Genomic DNA, 21386 nt, shown 5'->3' on the forward strand with positions numbered 1-21386 from the left:
AACCATCACATACAAAGTAGGCTGCATAAGATTAAGTGGTGATTTCTCATCTGAAACCATGGAGGCAAGAGGGCAGTGGTATGATATAGTCAAGGTACTAAAAGAAAAGAATTTCCAACCAAGAAAATATTCACAGATAAACAGAAACTAAGAGAGTATGCCAACAAGAATCCTGCCCTTCAAGGAATACTAAAGGGAGTTCTTCAGGAGGAAAGAAAAAAACAAGGGAGACAGAGTTGAAGGAGAGTGTAAGAGCATCTAAAAGCACAAAAAGAGAAAAAATATCAAACAAAATATGACAAACACAAATCCAAAGAAAATATGACTAATATAAGCAATTCCTTGAAGGTAATAACACTGAATGTCAATGGATTAAACTCACCTGTCAAGAGACTCAGACTGGAAGACCAGATAAGGAAATACGACCCATCTGTATGCTGTCCAAAAGAAACACATCTTAGACCCAGGGATTCAAGGAAGTTGAAAGTGAATGGCTGGAAAACAATCTTACAAGCAAACAATAAACACAAAAGGCCAGAAGTAGCTATATTAATATCAGACAAAATAGACTTTAAGTGCAAAACAATTGTGAAAGACAAAGATGGACACTATATATCAGTGAAAGGGATAATCTTTCAAGAAGAAAGAATAATCATAAACATTAATGCTCCTAACAAGGGTGTCTCCAAATATGTGAGGCAAACACTGGAGAAATTAAGTGAAGGAATAGATGCCTCTACAGTTATAGTGGGGGACTTTAATACACCATTATTAACTTTTGACAGAACATCTCAAAAGAGAATCAATAAAGAAACAAAGACTTTGAACAATATATTACAGGAGCTGGGTCCAATAGATGATATAGAACATTACACAAAATACAGCAGGTTATACATTCTTCTCAAGGGCACATAGATCATTCTCCAAGATAGACCACATGCTAGGCCACAGAAAAAGCCTCAATGAATTCAGAAAGATTGAAATAATATAAAATAATTCCTCTGACCAGGGTTGAATGAAGATGGAAATCTGCAAGCACCAGAGACCCAGATTTGGTAACAAGATATGGAAGTTAAACAACACACTCTTAGAAAAACAGTGGGTCAAGGAGGAAATCTCAAAAGAAATGAATAACTACCTTGAAACTAATGAAAATGATAACACAATATATCAAAACTTATGGGGTACAACAAAAGCAGTACTGAGAGGGAAATTTATAGCCATAAATTCATACATCAAAAACAAAAAAAGAGCTAAAATTGAAGACCTAACTGCACTCTTGGAGGAATTAGTTAAAAAAACAACAAACTAAACCCAAAGAAAGAAAAAAGAAAGAAATAACAAAGATCAGAGCAGAACTAAATGAAATAGAAAATAAGAAAGCACTTGAAAAAATAAATAAAATCAAGAGCTGGTTCTTTGAGAAGATCAATAAAATTGACAAACCTTAGCTAGACTAACAAAGAAAAAGAGAGGAGATGCAAATACACAATATAAGAAATGAGAAAGGAGATAGCACCACTGACCCCACAGAAATAAAGACTATTATAAGAGTATACTTTGAAAAACTATATGCCAGCGAGAGAAACAATTTAGAGGAAATGAACAAATTCCTAGAAACACATAAGCAGCCTACATTGACAAAAGAAGAAATTGATGATTTCAAAAAACCAATCACAATAAAGACATAGAATCAGTCATTAAAAACCTCCCAACTAAGAAGAGCCCTAGGCCAGGCGGCTTCACAGGTGAATTCTACCAAACATTCCGGAAAGAACTATCACCAATCTTGCTTAAACTCTTTCAAAAAATCTAAATAGAAGGAACATTGCCTAACTCATTTTATGATGCCAACATTACTCTAGTACCAAAGTCAAACAAAGACACCACAAGAAAGGAAAATTACAGACCAATCTCTGTAATGAACCTAGACAAATGAACCTTAACAAAATACTGCTAATCATATTCAACAATACATTAAATGAATTATACACCATGACCAAGTGGGATTCATTCCAGGAATGCAAAGATGTTTCAATATAAGAAAATCAATCAATGTAATACACCATATAAACAGACTGAAGGAAAAAAAATCACATGATCATATCTATAGATGCAGAGAAAGCATTTGACAAAATACAGCACCCTTTCTTGATAAAAACACTGCAAAAGATAGGAATAAAAGGAAACTTTCAGAACATGATAAAGGGTATGTATGGAAAACCCACAGCTAACATCATTTACAATGGGGAAATCCTAAAATCTTTCCTGCTAAGATCAGGAACAAGACAAGGATGCCCACTGTACCCTTTCTATTTAACATTGTCTTAGAAGTACTTGCTTGAGTACTGAGGCAAGAACCAGACATAAAAGGCAACCAGATTGGAAAGGAAGAAGTCAAAATTTCACTATTTGCTAATGATATGATCCTATACATAGACAATCCTGAGAAGTCTACCACAAAGTTTATAGAACTTATAAATGAGTTCAGTGAGGTCACAGGTTACCAGATCAATGTGCAAAAGTCAGTAGCATTTCTGTACACCAATCATGAACAATCTGAGGAGACAGTCAAGAAACAAATACCATATACATTAGTAAATAAAAAAAATCAAATACCTAGGAATAAATTTAACTAAAGATGTAAAAGAGTTATACACAGAAAACTATACAAGACTGTTCAAGGAAATCAAAGTGGACCTAAATAAATGGAAGAATATTCCCTGTTCATGGATAGGAAGACTAAATATCATTAAGATATCTGTCCTACCAAAACTGATCTGTAGATTCAATGCAATCCCAATAAAAATCAGCACAGCATTCTTCATTGAAGTAGAGAAACTAACTATGAAATTTATTTGGAAAGAAAAGAGGCCCCGAATAGCCAAAGACATATTGAAAAAGAAAAATAAAATTGGAGGAATTATACTACCGGACTTCATAACGTACTACTAATCTAGTAGTGGAAACAGCATGGTATTGGCACAAGGATAGACATACTGACCAATGTAACCCAATTGAGAGTTCTGATATAGATCCTCATATATACAGCCATATGGTATTTGACGAAGCCACCAAACCCTCTCAAATGGGAGAGAATGGCCTCTTCAACAAATGTTGCCTGGAGAATTGGATATCATATGTAATAGAATGAAAGAGGATTACCAACTTATACCTTATACAAAAATCAACTCAAAATGGATCAAAGACCTAAATGTAAGAGCCAAGACGATAAAGACCTTGGAAAGCAATGTAGGGAAGCATCTACAGGACCTTGTAATAGGAAATGGCTTCATGAACTGCACACCCAAAGCACGAGCAGCAAAAGAACAAATAGATAAATGGGACTTCCCCAAAATTAAAGCCATCTGCATCTCAAAGGAGTTTGTCAAGAAAGTGAAAAGAGAGCCTACACAATGGGAGAAAATATTTGGTAACCGTATATCTGATGGGAGACTTATATCCTGCATATATAAAGAATTCCTATATCTCACAAATAAAAAGACAACCCATTTAAAAAATGTGAAAAAGATTTGAACAGACACTTCTCCAAAGAAGATATACAACTGGCTAAAAAGCACATGAAAAAATGCTCAAAATCACTAGCTATTAGGGAAATGCAAATCAAACCAACAATGAGATACCATCTTATTCCCTTAAGCCTGGCAGCCATCAAAAATCAGAAGACTACAAGTGCTGGAGAGGTTGTGGAGGAATGGGGACACTCATCCACTGCTGGTGGGAATGTAGAAGGATCCAGTCATTCTGGAACAGTTTGGCAGTTTCTCAAAAAACTAGCTATAGATTTGCCATATGACCCAGCAATTCCACTGCTGGGTATATACCCAGTAGAACTGAAAACAAGGACACAAACCAATATATGCACAGCAATGTTCATAGCAGCACTATTCACTATTGCCAAAAGCTGGAATCAACCCAAATGCCCATCAACAGATGAATGGAGAAATAAAATATGATGTATACATACAATGGAATACTACTCAGCTATAGGAAGGAATATAGTACAAACACATTTGATAACATGGGTGAATCTTGAGAACCTTACACTGAGTGAAGCAACCCAGGCATTGAAGGACAAATACTTCATGAACTCTCTGATATGAAATAAGTAAACCAAGCTGTCTCAGAGAACTAGAGACTGGATGATAGGCTTCAAGGAAGTTGGGGGGTTGAGGAAGGTTGTGAGCTGACTTCTATATGGGTGAAATCTATGATAAGCTGGAGGTAAGTGTTTGTACAGGGAAGGGATAAAATGAGGGCATAGAGATAACTTTGAGTGGGGCTTTGTGGGCTTGAGGGGGGCTAGGGATAGGAAGAAGGGTCAGATGTCCCAAGAAATTGGGGGGAGATTAGGGGAAACATTTCTACATAGGGGATTGTCAGGTATGTGGTTGAAATTATAATGTAGAGAAAAAACTCTTTAGAAAATATAATAAGGAAGGTTACCAATTTAAGATGCTTAAGGGGGGGGGGGCATCTGACACAGGGCAAGCTTCTAGGGAGTGTGTGAGCGCTCATTTTGTCTTAGTGGGTTATATCATTGGGTGGAGACCCATACAATGAGAGTGAAGGTATACCCACATCCTGGGGAGAACTGATGTTCTCAAACAGAGGGAATTGTATCTCTCGAGAGAATTGGTGACTCCCATTAGGTTAGGGTAGTCAGGTATGTCAAGCCCTCAACATTGTTGCAAGTATCTCTGAATATGGTCCTTCAAAGTAATAAAGACTGATTGTCATGTTGGGCCCTGAGGGGAGAGGGAAAGAGGCGTTAATACATGGAATCAGTGTAACTGTGGGGCAATGGAAGTGTTCCACAAGATCATGCAATGATGGATATAGGACATGTTAAATTACACCAAAAATGTATAAAAGTTTATAGGCCAAAATGTAAACCATAATGTAAAACATAAGATAACTAAAAATATAGAAAATTATTTAGTCTAAAAGATAAACCATAATGTAAACCCAAAGAAACCATGTTTGAAAGCTATTGTTTCAATATCTGTACATCAGCTGCAGCAAATATAATATGAGCATGTAAAGAGATCATTGCTGGGGAAGGGACAAAGGGTTTGATATTGGATATGTGGGAGTACCATATATTGTATATGTGAATTACTGTGATCTAAAACTTTTGTGAAGACAAACTTAATAAGTAGGAAAAAAAAAGAAAGGAAGTAGACCCTGAGGAATAAAGGGAAGAAATTGCCTTGCCACTGTATGTACAGGGCAACACCTATAGTAGTGATGAAAGGCAAAACGTCAAAAACAAAGCTTTTTCATTTTTTTCATTTTTTGATACCCAATTTATTTTTACTTTATTTTTCTAAATTAGTATGTATTCTATATCTAACCTTTAAAGCCATCACTATATTCCATTTTACTATTAATGGAACCTGGCAATATATTAGGCTTCATTTTTAAAGGAGTTTCAGACTACAGAGAGGTTCAACTATGGCAGGAGAGGAACACAGGTGTGGGGTATTATTGATGGAGTGCACATGGATGGAGGGGAGTTCTCCAGGGCATGTATACAGGGCACATAAAAATGTTTGGATATTTTCATAGTGGTTTCAGTTAAAATGACACCTGAGGGAGTGCTGAGCTCCTAGCAAGGGGAGTCTGTCACATTCCCCAATGGAACAGCAACAATCCACCAAGTGCAAGGGCAGAGACCAATAAAGATGGATGGTCCAACAATGAGCCCTTGATACTGATGGCTACGATTATGAGACTATGTGCCAGAAATATGAACTAGGCCTAGAGCTTCAGGGTTCCTAAGAGTTACCTCCTGAGAGCCTCCATGTTGCTCAAATGTGACCCCTCTCTAAGCCAAACTCAGCATGCAAACGCATTAACTTCCCCCCAGCATGGGATATGACTCCCGGGGATTGAGCCTCCCTGGTGCTGAGGGATTACTACCAAGCACCAGGTGATGATGTAACTAGAAAAAAGACCTTGAAGAAAAGGGTCAACTCAGACCGTCAGACTTTCTTAGCCTACATGTAGTATCAGGAGTTAAAAACTGCTTTATGAGTCTGGATAAAAGGGAGAAATGGAAAGGACAAATGAGTTTATATGGCTATGAGTCTCCAAAAAAATTGTCAGGAGGTCATCAGATGGATAATGCTTACACACGCCTCAGCATGGTCCCAGAGACAGCCAGAGTAGGTAGAAGCCCAGGTACTGCTTCTCCTGAGGGCTACAGAGACCCACAGGTTCTATGGTCATGGCAGATGGCTCTGGAGTTCAGTGCCATGTCAGTTGTTCCTACTTTGAAGTTCGTGTTCCTGAGTGTGATGGAGTTGGACTCAGATGTGACCTTTCTCCACATGCCTCTTCTATTACTTTTACAGACCTGTGGTTGGCACATACTCAGACCTGTGTTTGATATATACTCAGGAGACCTTAATCTATGGACTGTCATATGACAGCCAGACCCTGAGCCTCAGCAGACTTGCGACATCTACCCTCTGGTTTATTGGACTTATCCTGGCCAGTTAACAGGGAGGTGAAGAAGGTCAGCCACCACACCAGGGAGCCAAGAGTGCCTACAACTGCAAGCAGGACAATTGTATCCATCATCCATGTGGAATCTAAGCCAACTCATGATATAGAGGGGAAGTGGACATAACCATCCCACGGTCCAAGGGCTGGTGGAATAGAGTATGGCTTAGAGTGGACTTACTGATATTCTACTGTGAAACTATTGTGATTAGTAATGGAAGAAATTGTAGCATTGATGTGGAGAAAGTGGCCACAGTAGCAGCTGAGGGTAGGGAGAGGGAAGAAGAGATATGATGTGTGGGCATTTTTAGTACTTGGAGTTGTCCTGGGTGGTACTGCAGGGACAGATGCTGGACACTGTATGTCCTGCCATGGCCCACTGTGTGGATTGGGGGAGAGTGTAAACTACAAGGTAAACCACTATCCATGTGGTGCAGCAGTGCTCCAAAATGTATTCACCAAATGCAATGAATGTGCCACGATGATGAAAGAGGTTGTTGATGTGGGAGGAGTGGGGTGAGGGGGGTGGTGGGTATATGGAGACCTCATATTTTTTTAATGTAACTTGTAAAAAAAAATAAAGGAATACAAACTTTGGGAATTTCCATAAACCTCATCCCTTCCCCCTCCTACACATTCCCACTTTAACAATATCTTTAATTTATGTGGTACATTAGTTACAGTTGATGAACACATTGAAGTACTAACCATGGAGTATAGTTTACATTATAGTTTACACTTTGCCACGCACAATTTTATGTGTTTGACAAAATGTATATTAGTCTGTATCTATCTTGGTCTGGTATTTCCAAAGTCTGGTCCTCTTTGTTTTTGGTTTTTGAATTTTTATCTTGTTCCTATGAATGGTCCATCATTTCCTGTTACTTTGTTTGTCTTGTAATGTTTTGTTGCAGTGTACATTTTAACATTTTCGTATGTTAACTCTGGTTTTTGGCCCTTGAGGTGTCTGTTCCTTAAGTACATATCCAAATAGTTATATCACAGGGATTTCCTTGAGTGACAGAAGATAACAGAAAAAAAAAAACAATGCAAAAAACATCTTTCATAGTCTTCGTAAATTGGCTCTGTGTTTGTTTATGCTCTCCTTTATATAGTGCCCCCTATCAGCAACTTCAACCTGAGATCAAAGTGTAGGTCCCCCTTGTTATTTTCTGAGTCTCTATCTTGTTCTGGGTTTGTGCTTGTGAACAGGAATCCAAATGCCCACTCTGTTCTTTATGAGATAGGGCTTCCTCTCTTCCAGCATGCTGTTGTTTGTCTTAAAGGTGGTAATATGTCATCTTAGGCTGCTTTTGTTATTTCTTACACTGCTTAAGGTGTGAGCAAGTTGCTTTTTTCCTGTAGTGCAAGTTTTGGGAGGGCAAACCAGAGAGTAGTTTCCTATTTCATTCTTTTTGAATGCTGCCCGACAGATTGGCAGTAATATACAGGAGCCATAGTGGCACATAGGGGTTGTTACTCTGTTCTTTCTGGAATGGGACCACGGGCCCATAATGACAAAGTAGACTGGCTCTACACTGTGCTGGGGAGTGGGAGAGGAGGGGCCAGGAAATGTGCCTGAAGCTTCTCCTAATATTTTTAAAATTACATTTTCTTGATCAGCACTTGCCCAGTTACTGCAATCCTTTAGCTGTTTTATGAAGTTTTGAGAAAGATTGGTCAGCCAATTTTTGTTAATTGGGGAGAGATTCTGTCAGTAGACAGAACTTGGAACATTTGAAATCTAAGAATATTAATAGTTTTAAGAGATAATTTTGTATAATTTTCAACCTATAAAAACTTGCAAAAATAGTGTAGAGTAACTAAGGACCTTATTTGTATTTCATCAGTTTTTGCATGCATTCATTTCTTGCGTGTATGTATGTGTGTATGTCAGTTTAGTCTGTATAAGTCTATGAAATGTTATCACATGTATTAATCTGTGTAACCAATGTAAGTACTATAATACAGAACCATTTCACTACCAAAAGAAACTTTCTCATGCTACCTCTTTATGTTTTATTCTACAGTGGTGTTATTTTGTGAGTTTAAGAATGTTATGTAAATGGAATCATACAATATATAACCTTTTGAGATTGGCATTTTCCCTGATTTTGTTAATTTGTTTCTTCTTAATTTCTTTTTTTCAGTCTAGTTCAAAGTTTTTAATTTTGTTAATCTTTTCAAAGAATCATTTTATAAAATTTTGTTGATTTTCTGTATTGCTTTTTTCTTTCAGTGATTTCAGTTGTGATCTTTATTATTTCCTTTATTCTGCTTGCTTTGTGTCTAGCTTTTTTCTTACCTTTGTAGTTTCTAGGAGCAAACTTAGGTTATTGATTTCAGCTCTTTCTTCTCTATATTGGTATGTAATGCCATAAATCTCTCTAAGCACTATTTAAGCTATGTTCCATAAATACTGATATGTGGAGCTTTCTTCATTTAACTAAAAGTATTTTCTTATTTCCTTTGTGATTTCTTTTTTGACCTATAAATTATTCCGAAATGTTTTGTTTTGTTTCCTAATATTTAGGGATTTTCTAGAGATCTTTCTGTTGTGAATTTCTAATTTAATTGCCATGTCATCAGTGAACTACTTTTTCTGACTTAAAGTCTTTTAAATTTATGAGACTTATTTTATAAGCCTAGCATTCCCTGAATAATATATCATGTGCATTTCAAAATCATGTATATTCTGCTATTGTTTGGTATGTTCTATACATATTTTTTAGGTCAAATTGGTAGATAGTGTTTTTCATATCTTCAATTCCCTTTCCGATTTTCTGTCAATTATTGAAACTGATGTATTAAAATCTCTAAGTATAATTGTTGAATTCTTCTTTCAGTTCTGGTCAGTTTTTGCCTCATGTATTTTTGGACCTCTCTTGTTAGATTTTTTTCTTAGTGGTTGCTCTGAGGATTACACTATACTTAACTTATCACAGACTAATTGAGGTTAATACTGACTTAATTTTGGTAAATTATAGCAGCATTGCTCCAATACAGCACATTTTCCTACCCCCTCTATTGTGTAATTTTTGTTCTATATATTTCATCTATATGTGCTATAAAAACTGCATGTGTTTTCTTTATATAGTCTTATATCTTTTTAAAGAAATTAAGAGTATAAAAGAGGATGGTATTTTTAACCTATGTATTTACCTTCATATTATCTTTGTAACTGAGTTATAATCTGGTATCATTGGATTGCCTGTAATATTTCTTATATTGTAGCGCTCTTAGCAACAAATTCTGTCATCTTTTAAAAAATATGGCAATATATTTTGCTTTCATTTTGGAAGGATAGTTTTGCTGGATGTAGAATTTTTGGTTGTTAGAAGTTTATTTTACTTTTTAACGCTTTGAAAATGTCATTGCACTGCTTTCTGACTTCCATTGTTTCTGATTAGAAGTCAACTGTTAATTGTATTGCTGGTCCCCTTTGTAACTTTGTAAAATGAGATTTTTTCCTGCCTGCTTTAAAGATTTCCTTTATATGCTGGACTTTCAGCCATTTTTCTTTGATGTGTTCAGGTGTGGATCTCTTGTCTTGATTCTACTTGGGGTTTTATTGAAATTCTTGGATTGATGGGACAATGATTTTCGTCAAATTTGGGACATTTTCAGTCATTATTTCTTTCAAATAATTTTCTGCCCCTTTTTCTCTCTTCTCCATCTGGGACTGTTATTATGCATATGCTAGCTTGCTTAATTTTGTACACAATTCATTGAGGCGCTGCTCATTTTTCTTTTTTTCTTTTTAGTAATTTTTTCTTTTTTATTTATTTCTCTTCCTTTCTTCGCGCCCCCCCCCCCCCCAGTTGTCTGCTCTCTGTGTCCATTTACTGCGTGTTCTTCTGTGTCCGCTTGTTGCGTCATCTTGCTGCGTCAGCTCTCTGTGTGTGCAGCGGCGCCATTCCTGGGCAGGCTGCACTCTCTTTGCGCTGGGCGGCTTTCCTTACAGGGCGCACTCCTTGTGCATACGCAGGGGAATCCCTGTGGGGTACAGCACTCCTTGTGTGCATCAGCACTGCGCGTGGGCCAGCTCATTACATGGGTCAGGTGGTCTGGGGTTTGAACCTTGGACCTCCTGTGTGGTAGGCAGATGCCCTATCCATTGGGCCAAATCTGCTTCCTTCATTTTTCTTTGATCTGTTTCTCTCTGTTTTTCATATTGGGTCGTTTCTGTTCATCTATCATCAAGAACTCCGAGTTCTCCTGCCATCTCAAATCTGTTGTTAAGCCCATATAGTATATTTTTCCATTCTGTTATTCACTTCAAAGTGTTATTGTACTTTCAACTCCAGTATGTCCATTTGAGAGATGAGGAAAGGACATATGCCTATCTATATATTAGGAACAAAATTCAGAACTACTTTGGTCACAAAAAAGAAAGAGTATCTGCAGGATGGGGAGAGCTACTAGTGGGAGAGTAGAGGTTTAAGAGATCATCTAGTTCATTAACTTTCCAATTTTCTAGGTCAGAAAAGAAACTGAAGCACATAAATGTTAAGCTATTAGTCTTTGGTTTCATGGTGATTTGGTAAATTAGTTGAAATTCACACCTAAGTCTTCTGGCTTTGAGTCTTTATTTTTTCCATCATATATGAAAAAGACGACCAGAAAAGCATGTATTTTGTAAAGCCATGAAAATGACCTAAGGGAATAATAATATCCTCCAATAATAAGTTTCTGATATTATTATCTAATTATTATTTAGCAACTGCTAAGACAGCCAACACGTCTCAAGTGCCTAATATGTTCCAATGACTGTAATAAGCTCATTAAAAGTATGATAATAGCATTCTCATTTTTGAAAATATGAAAAGGCATTGAGAATTTTAGTGATTTGTCAAAGAGCCCTCAGATAGTAAATAGTAGAGCTTGGATCCAACCTTGGATTTGTTTGAATTCAGAGCCTTTAACCATCCTGCTATATTGCTTTATGTAATGTAGGAAAGCACCTAACCCTGTGTCTGGTAGTTTTAATCCTAATACCAGAATCATTCTGTTGTGCCTATGCCACCCAGCCTCTACTTCAGGGGTTCTTAACAAGAGCTTGTATTGAAATTAAAAAAAACATTATTCTTCTGGGGATGTGTTGGTGCGAGTGTGTTATATTTGTTAAATAATACACAGTATGATGTGGACTTAGTAAGGGGCTCGTAGTTTTCACCTGACTGGCAAAGCGGTCTGTGGAACAAAAAGGGTTAAGAACCCCTGCTCTTCTTGAATATAATCTAGGGATGGGAAACTAACTCCATTCTAAGTAGCCCTTTTCCTTATTTGACAGTTTCTCTTATTACTGAGTTTTCTTATGTGGAACTAAATAGTATATATATATATATTTTTTAAAGATTTTATTTATTTAATCCCCCCCCCCGCCGTTGTCTGTTCTGTGTGTCTATTTGCTGCTTCTTGTTTCTTTGTCTGCTTCTGTTGTCGTCAGCGGCACGGGAAGTGTGGGCGGCGCCATTCCTGGGCAGGCTGCTCTTTCTTTTCCCGCTGAGTGGCTCTCCTTATGGGTGCACTCCTTGCGCGTGGGGCTTCCCTACGTGGGGACAGACCTGCGTGGTGTGGCATGGCACTCCTTGCGCGCATTAGCACTGCGCATGTGCCAGCTCCACACGGGTCAAGGAGGCCCGGGGCTTGAACCGCGGACCTCCCATGTGGTAGACGGATGCCCTAAGCACTGGGCCAAGTCCGTTTCCCCTAAATAGTATATTTGCCTTCTGGTTACTCTGTAATGTTTGGCTTTCTGGATTTATAGAGAATAAGTCAACTATCTCTTCTCTAAGAAAGCAAGTTTTCTTTAGTTTTGCTTTGCCAGGCTCAAAACACATTTTTTCTGCTTTAATAATAAAAAAAAGATAATTATTTCTCATGTTGATACTTCGATGCCCTCTACATCATCAGTTTTTTTCTGTGACTCTTATAGCTGGAAATGAATATAATACCATAAGTGGAATATTAATAGCAATAATAATAATAAAATCTACCATTTTTTGAGCTCTTTCAGTGTGGCAGGTATAGTGGTATGTCGTTCATGAAGTTTATGATAGCAATGGATGAAAAAAATTTAGACTCAGAGAGATGCTTTCGTCTCTCACTTCTCCAACTAACATGTGAAGAAACCAGAATTTGAGCCAAGGTGTGCTTGATTCCAAACTTTTCACTATGCTGCCACTGGCTGGCATGGTGTACATGTAGCTGTATTATTTCCTTTATTCTGAATGTTCTGGTTCTATTAATCTCTTCTCGGATTGCATTAATCTTATTGACGATATCATAGATTGATTTATATTAAGCTTGTATTCAACTAAAATCTAAAAATCTTATTAAGATCTTAAATATCTGAGCTTCTGTCTGGTCTGGCCTTCCTATTTTCTCTTGCATAATTAATTTGTGTTCATGTGTACACCTTCCACCTTGGGAAATTCAGCCGATGTTTCTAGGTTGCCAAGATAATTTTGCAGTTTGTTTCTATCATCTATTGTATTAACTGTTCATATAACCATGTACACCTTTGATATCTTGCTTTCTTTTTATCTTAATCATTGATACAATTGATTAAAGAATCTGTACAGCATAAATATTTTTTCTCCAAACATTTTGAAATGTACTTTTCTGAAGGCTAAGCCATGTGTTCAGCCATGCCCATGGTTTTATTTTCATACTATTATTAATACTAAGATAATATAGTCACTTTATTTTAAGCTTCTGGTTGGAATGATGTTGAGGATATCAGTTATAACTATTGCTTCCTCTGCCCTTTGAACAATGAATTTATTAGAAAATGGAGAGTTTAGTAAGTGTTCTACTCTATGAATTAGACTTCCATCAGAACATATCAGGATAATCCAACACCCCTTCACTCTTTATAGTATTTTTAAAAATACAAGTCTTATAATATTTTCTGAGAGTGCAATATTTATATTTCTGATAGACTGTCCAAGGTGTTCTACTGTAATAGTATAATTTTTCTTTTTAGTTTCCTATTTTTATTGTTTACTATGCTTCCACTATTAAACACATGAGTTTCTATATAGGAGTAATGTCTGGGATATGTGGAAAGGCCACTGGACTTGACTTTGAAAACTCCTGGATTTGGGGATTGGTCATCCTGTGTGAACGTGAGCAAATCACTTAAGCTTTGTGGACCTCAGCTTCCTTATATATAAAATAGGGACAATAAAATTTATTCTCTATCACTTAGGATAACAAAACAGGCCGCCTGACTATCATTGGCTTATATATCAAGTGTGTATTTATTGGCACAACTCACTGAGCAGTATGCCCATGGTCCATGCCTCAGGCCATGTACTTTTTCTCATTTTCTAGTCTCTTTCTCTTTTTATGTTAAATTTCTTTCTTTTTAAAATATATTTTTATTTATTTTTAAAAGGTAATTACGTGAAATGATACATAAAAAAATATAAGGGATTCCCATATGCCCCAATTCCCACACCTCCCCCTTTTCCCCACATTAACAACAACTTACTTTAGTATGGCACATTCATTGCAATTGATGAACAAATTTTGGAGCACTGGTACACAGCATGGATTATAGTTTACATTGTAATTTTTTTTTTTAAAGATTTATTTATTTATTTAATTCCTCCCCCTCCCCTGGTTGTCTGTTCTCTGTGTCTATTTGCTGCGTCTTGTTTCTTTGTCCGCTTCTGTTGTCGTCAGCGGCATGGGAAGTGTGGGCGGTGCCATTCCTGGGCAGGCTGCTCTTTCTTTTCACGCTGGGTGGCTTTCCTCACGGGCGCACTCCTTGCGTGTGGGTCTCCCCCACGCGGGGGACACCCTTGCGTGGCACGGCACTCCTTGCGCGCATCAGCACTGCGCATGGCCAGCTCCACACGGGTCAAGGAGGCCCGGGGTTTGAACCGCGGACCTCCCATGTGGTAGACGGACGCCCTAACCACTGGGCCAAAGTCCGTTTCCCTACATTGTAATTTATACTCTCTCCCATTCCATTCTGTAGATTATGGAAGGATATATAATGGCCTGTATCTGTCATTGCATTGTCATTCAGGACAATTCCAAGTCCCCAAAATGCCCCCATATTACACCTCTTTTTCCCTCTCCCTGCCTTCAGCACCTCCAGTGACTAATGTCTGTACATCAATGATAACATTTCTTCCACTGCTAGAATCACAATAGGTCAATAGTAGAATACCAGTAAGTCCACCCTAGCCCATATTTTATTCCCAATCCTGAGGATTCTGGGATGGTGATGCCCACTCCATATCTAATTGAGAGGGGGCTTCGACCCCATATGGCTGATAGATGGGCCTCTCTTGCTTGCAGTCGTAGACTCTCTCGATTCCTTGCTGTGGTGATTATCCACCTGCACTTCCTTAGTAGTTGTCCTGGGAAGTCCAATGAACTGGAGGTAGGTGTTGCAACTCCACTGAGGCTCAGGGCCCAGCTGTCACATGGACAGCCCAGAGATTCAAGTCTCCTGATTATACATCTACCAATTCCAGCACCAACTATAGGTTCAATTAAAAGGGACAGAAGAGGCATATGTAGAGAAGTCACATCTGAGTCCAACTCTGTCACACTCAGGAGCACAAACTCCAAAGTAGGGCCCCAGGGCAAGGCACCAAACTCCAGAGCTATCTGCCATGACCATAGGACCTGGGTGTCTCTGGAGCACTCAGGAACCCCACTCTTTGAGGTAGTATCTACTTTGGCTGTCTATGAAATCCTGCTGAGACTTGAATAAGCATTCTCTCTCACTATCTTCCCAACTCACTTTGAAATCTCTTAGCCTATAAACTCATTTATCTTTACCCTTTCCTCCTTTTTTTTTTAAGATTAAAAAAATTTTTTAAAGATACATAGATCATACAAAATGTTACATTAAAAAATATAAGAGGATCCTGTATATACCCACTCCCCCCACCCACTTCTCCTATATCACAAAATTCTTTCATCAGTGTGGCACATTCATTCATTTGATGAATACATTTTGGAGCACTGTTACACAGCAGCAATTATAGTTTACATACTCTCCTAGTCCGTTCAGTGGGTTATGGCAGGATATATGATGACCTGCATCTGTCCCTGCAATATCATTCAGGACAACTCCAAGTCCTGAAAATGCTCCCATATCACATCTCTTCCTTCCTCTCCCCGCCCTTGGCAACTCCCCTGGCCACTGTTGCATCACTAGCCAGTGCTTGATAGTAATCCCTCGGTGCCTGGGAGGCTCATCCCTGGGAGTCATGTCCCATGCTGTGGGGAAGGTACTGCATTTATATGCTGAATTTAGCTTAATTAGTGGCCACATTTGAGCAACATGGAGGCTTTCAGGAGGTAACTCTTAGGCACCCTACACAACTAAGTTGCAATTTCAAGAGCAAATGTCTCATAAGCAGTCATCAAGATCAAGGGTCCATCGGTGGACCATCCTTCTTCACTAGTCATTGCCCTGTGCTTGGAGAATTGTTGCTATTCTATTAGAGAAAGTTACAGAGCTCCCTAGGATGGGAATTCAGTATTCTTTCAGTTGTTGTGTGAATCTCTACCCACTGTGGCAATGCCCCATGAACATTAGAACATATTTGTATACCTTATATGTATGCCCAGGTGAACTTCCTCCAGTGTATCACCCATCACTGACACCCCACACAAGTGATCTTCCCCTGCCATAGTTTTAACCCTTCTGTGATCCAAAACCTTTTCAAAAATGAAGCCAAGAATATTGCCAAATTCAATTAATAGGAAAATGAGTTAGTAAATATAGGTTTTTAACCTAAGAAATAAAATACATAATAATTTAGAAAAACTAAAAGTAAAATAAAGTAAGAAAATTGGGTATTAAAAAATGAAAAATATTTTTTAAAATTTTTTAATGTTTTCCCTTTCATCACTAATAACTGTTGTCCTGTATGTACAGTGGCATTTTCTTCCATTTTTCACCCAGTGTCATACTTTTTTTCATTTTGTCTTCAAAGAAGTTTTATGTCACAGTAAAGTCACATATAGAATATAGAGAACTTCCATATACCCAACATCCTCCCTCTTTTCCCCCTTTGCTATTAATAACCTTTTTACATTTGGATGGTACATTTCTTACAACTGATGTACAAATACTGAAAAATAACTCCTAACCATGGTCAGTGGTTTACATTATGGTTTACATTTTAGACCATACACTTTTATAAATTTTTGATGAAATTTAACTTGGCCTGTATCCCTCATTGCAAGGTCATGCAAAATACTTCCATTTCCCCCTTACTACTCCCTCTTCAATCTGTTCTATTCCTCCCTCCCTCTCCCCTTGGGGCCCACAGCAACCACCAGGCTTCACTCCTTGAAAGGGCAGGATTCATAGATACTTGCAACAATGCAGAGAGTTTGACACACTAGTCTGTTCTCCCCTATTAGCAACCCCTCATGCTCTCAAAAGACACCCTTCCCTCTGTTTGAGAACATATTGCACCTCCCCAGTATGGAAGTCCAATCCTCTCCCACTCATTATATAATGTTGGTATCCTTCCACTGATATAATACTTTATGGTGAAATGATCACTTGCACATTCTCTAGAAGACTGTCCCAGGTGTGCTCAGACCCAAATGCCCCCCCCGATCCAACACCCAAAATCAATAACCCCTCCTTGTCATATTGCTGAAAGAGTTTTCTCAACATTGCAGTTTCAACCCTGTTCCTGCCAATCTCCAGGGTTCCCCTGCTCCCTCTGAACCCAGTTCTATGGGCCATCCAACCCATCTTCCCCAACCTAGCCCCCTGTCAAACTTGCACCACCCACCCCAATAGTATCCCTACACTCCTCATACCCCTTCACTGCACAACTACTCACTTCCACCTTATAGATTTCATGCATGTGGGTGCAGGCTCACAACCTTCTCCCTTTCTCTTTCCTGTAAACCTATCTTCCAGACTCTAGCTCTCTGAATTGGCTTGATTTGCTTAATTCATATCAGAGAGGTCATATAATATTTGTCCTTCAATGCCTGGCTTGCTTCACTCAACATAAAGTCCTCAAGATTCATCCATGTTATCCCGTGTGTTAGTACTGTATTCCTTCTTCCATTGTAATATTCCATTGTATGTATTTACCATTTTTTGTTTTTCCATTCATCTGTTGATGAGCATTTGGGTTGATTCTAACTTTTGGCAACAGTGAATAAAGCTGTTATGAACGTTGGTGTGCATTTATCTGTTCGTGTCTGTCCTTTCAGTTCTTTTGGGTATATACCCAGCAGTGGAATTTCTAGGTCATATGGCAGATGTATAGTTTTTTGAGGAACCACCAGACTCTCCTCAACAATGGCTGGACCATTCTACATTCCTACCACATTCCTCCACATCCTCTTCAATACTTGTAGTACTCTGCTTTTTTAATGGCCACCAGTCTAATGGGTGTAAGAGGTATCTTATTGTAGTTTTGATTTGCATTTCCCTAATAGCCAGTGATGCTGAACATCTTTTCATGTGCTTTTTAACCATTTGTGTTTCTTCTTTGATGAAGTGTCTGTTCAAATCACTTGCCCATTTTTTAAATGAGTGGTTTGTCTTTTTATTTTTGAAATATAGGATTTCTTTATATATGCTGGATATTAGAATCTTATCAGATATATGATTACCAAATATTTTCTCCCATTGAGTAGGCTGTCTCACTTTCTTGACAAACTCCTTTGAGGTGCAAAAGGTTTTAATTTTGAGGAGGTCCTATTTATCTGTTTTTTTGTTTCATGACTCTTGCTTTGTGTGTGAAGTTCATGAAACCATTTCCCATTACAAGGTCCTGTAGATGCTTCCCTATATTATTTTCCAAGGTCTTTATGGTCTTGGCTCTTATATTTAGATCTTTGATCCATCTTGACTTGATTTTTGCATAAGGTGTGAAAGAGTGTTCCTCTCTCATTATTTTGTATATGAATACCAGTTCTCCAAGCACTACTTATTGAAGAAGCCATTCTCTCCTATTTAAATGGGTTTGGTGGCCTTGTTGAATATCAGTTGACTCTATATGTGAGGATCCATTTCAGAACTCTGAATTTGGTTCCATTGGTCAGTATGTCTATTCTTGTGCCAATATCATGCGGTTTTGAGCACTCTAGCTTTGTAGTATGTTTTTTTTTAGATTTATTTTTTATTTTTTTCCCTTCCCCTTTCCCCACCCCAGTTTGCTCTCTGTGTCCATTCACTGTGTGTTCTTCTGTGACTGCTTCTATCCTAATCAGTGGCACTGGGAATCTGTGTTTCTTTTTGTTGCATCATCATGTTGTGTCAGCTCTCTGTGTGTGCGGCGCCATTCTTGGGCAGGCTGCACTTTCTTTCACACTGGGCAGCTCTCCTTACGGGGCGCATTCCTTGCACGTGGGGCTCCCCTATGTGGGGGACACCATGCGTGGTATGGCACTCCTTGTGCGCATCAGCACTGCGCATGGGCCAGCTCCACATGGGTCAAGGAGGTCTGGGGTTTGAACCATGGACCTCCCATGTGGTAGGCAGATGCCCTATCCATTGGGCCCAGTCTGCTTCCCCTGTAGTATGTTTTAAAGTCAGGTAGTGTGCTTCCTCTGATTTCATTTTTCTTTTTCAGTATTACTTGGGCTTTTCAGAGCCTCTTGCCCTTCCAAATAAATTTCATAGTTAGTTTTTCCAATTCAGTAAAAAATGCTGTGGTGATTTTTATTTAGATTGCATTAAATTTGTGCATCAGTTTGGGCATGATAGACATTTTAATGATGTTTAGTCTTCCTGTTCATGAATTTAAATTTAAATCTTGATTTACTTTAACAGTGTTGTGTAGTTTTCTGCATATCGTTTGCATCTGTAGTTAAATTTATTCCTAGATATTTGATTCTTCTATTTGCTGTTGTAAATGGGATTTTTTTTTCTTGATTTCCTCCTCAGATTGCTCATTATTGGTGTACAGAAATTCTTCTAATTTTTTTCTCATTGATCTTATAACCTGTGACTTTACTGAACTCATTTATAAGCTCTAGAAGGTTTGTTGTAGATTTCTCAAGGCTTTCTCTGTGTAGGATTATGTTGTCTGCAAATAGTGAAATTTTGTATCTTTCTTTCTGATTTGGATGCCTTTTATATCTTTTTCTTGCCTCAGTGCTTGAGCAAGTACTTCTAAGACATTGTTAAATAGGAGCAGTGATAGCAGCCATCCTTGTCTTGTTGCCAATCTTAGAAAGAAAACTTTTAGTATTTGATCATTGTATATGATTTTATCTTTGGGTTTTTCATATATACTTTTATCATATTCAGAAAGTTTCTTTCTTTTCCTATCTTTTGCAGTGTTTTTATCAGGAAAGCGTGTTCTGTCTAGTCAAATGCTTTTCCTGTATCTATAGAGATGATCATGTGGTTTTTTTCTTTTGATCTGTTTATGTGGTGTATTACATTGATTGATTTTCTTATGTTCCATCATCCTTCCATACCTGGGTTGAAACCCACCTAGTCATGGTGTATAATTCGTTTGATGTGTTGTTGAATACAATTAGTAAGTATTTTGTTGAGGATTTTAACATCTAGGTTCATTAGAGCGATTGGTCTTTAACTTTCCTTTCTTGTGGTATTTTTGTTTGGCTTTGGTATTATGTCAATGTTGTTATCATAGAATGAGTTAGGCAATGTTCCTTCTACTTCTATTTTTTGCAAGTTTAAGCATGATTGGAAGCATGATTGGTGCTAGTTCTTTCTGGAGTGTTCTGTAGAATTCACCTGTGAAGCCACCTGTCCTGGACTCTTCTTAGTTTGGAGGTTTTTAATGACAGATTCTATCTCATTACTTATGATTGGTCTGTTGAGTTCATCAAATTCTTCTTTTGTCATTGTAGACTGCTTGTGTGTTTTTAGGAATTTGTCTATTTCCTCTAAATTTTCCTTCTCCTGACATATAATTTTTCAAAGTATCCTCTTATGATATTCTTTATTTCTGTGGGGTGAGTGGTAATATCCCCTTCCTCATTTCTTATTTTGTGTAATTGCATTTCTCTATTTTTTTCCTTGTTAGTCTATCTAAGCATTTGTTAATTTTATTGATCTTCTTGAAGAACCAGCTTTTGGTTTTACTTTTTCTAGTGCTTTCTTATTTTCTATTTCATTTAGTTCTGCTCTAATCATTGGTATTTCCTTCTTTTTGCTGCCTTTGAGGTTAGTTTGTTGTTCTTTTCTAATTCCTCCTGGTGTGTGGTTAGGTCTTCATATTAGCTCTTTCTTCTTTTTTGGTATATGTATTTATGGCTATGAATTGCCCTCTCAGTACAGCTTTTGCTGCATCCCATAGGTTTTGATATGTTGTGCAGTCATTTTCATTCATTTAAAGGTAGTTACTGATTTCTTTTGAAGTTTCCTCCTGGACCCACTGTTTGTCTAAGAATATGTTGTTTAACTTCCATATATTTGTGCCTAATCTGGTTCTCTGGCCTTTTGATTTACAGCTTCATTCCATTATGATCAGAGAAATTATTTTGTATAGTTTTCATCTTTCTGAATTCATTGAGAATTTTTCTGTGGCCTAGCATGTAGTCTATCTTGGAAAATGATCCATGTGCACGCAAGAAGAATGTATATCTCACTGTATTTGGGTGTAGTGTTCTGTATATGTCTGTTAGGTTCAGATCCTCCAATGTATTATTCAAAGTGTTTGTTTCTTTTTTTATTTTCTGCTGAGATATTCTGTCTAATGGTGATAATGGTGTATTAAAGTCCTTCACTATAATTGTAGAGGTATCTGTTTCTTCACTTAGTTTTTCCAGTGTTTGCCTCATGTATTTTGAGGCACTCTGGTTAGGTGCCTAAATGTTTATCATTATTCTTTCCTCTTGAAAGATTATCCTTTTTACTAATA

General features: G+C 37.7%; 1 protein-coding gene across 1 annotated transcript in view; it reads left to right on the top strand.

Annotated features, from left to right (window-relative positions):
* The window catches only part of HPSE2 (heparanase 2 (inactive)), an 827209-nt gene that overhangs the window by 103430 nt on the left and 702393 nt on the right, over positions 1-21386 (top strand). The window lies entirely within an intron of this gene.

The sequence above is a fragment of the Dasypus novemcinctus genome, chromosome 6, assembly GCF_030445035.2.
Source record: "Dasypus novemcinctus isolate mDasNov1 chromosome 6, mDasNov1.1.hap2, whole genome shotgun sequence".
In the NCBI taxonomy this organism is placed as follows: Eukaryota; Metazoa; Chordata; class Mammalia; order Cingulata; family Dasypodidae; genus Dasypus; species Dasypus novemcinctus.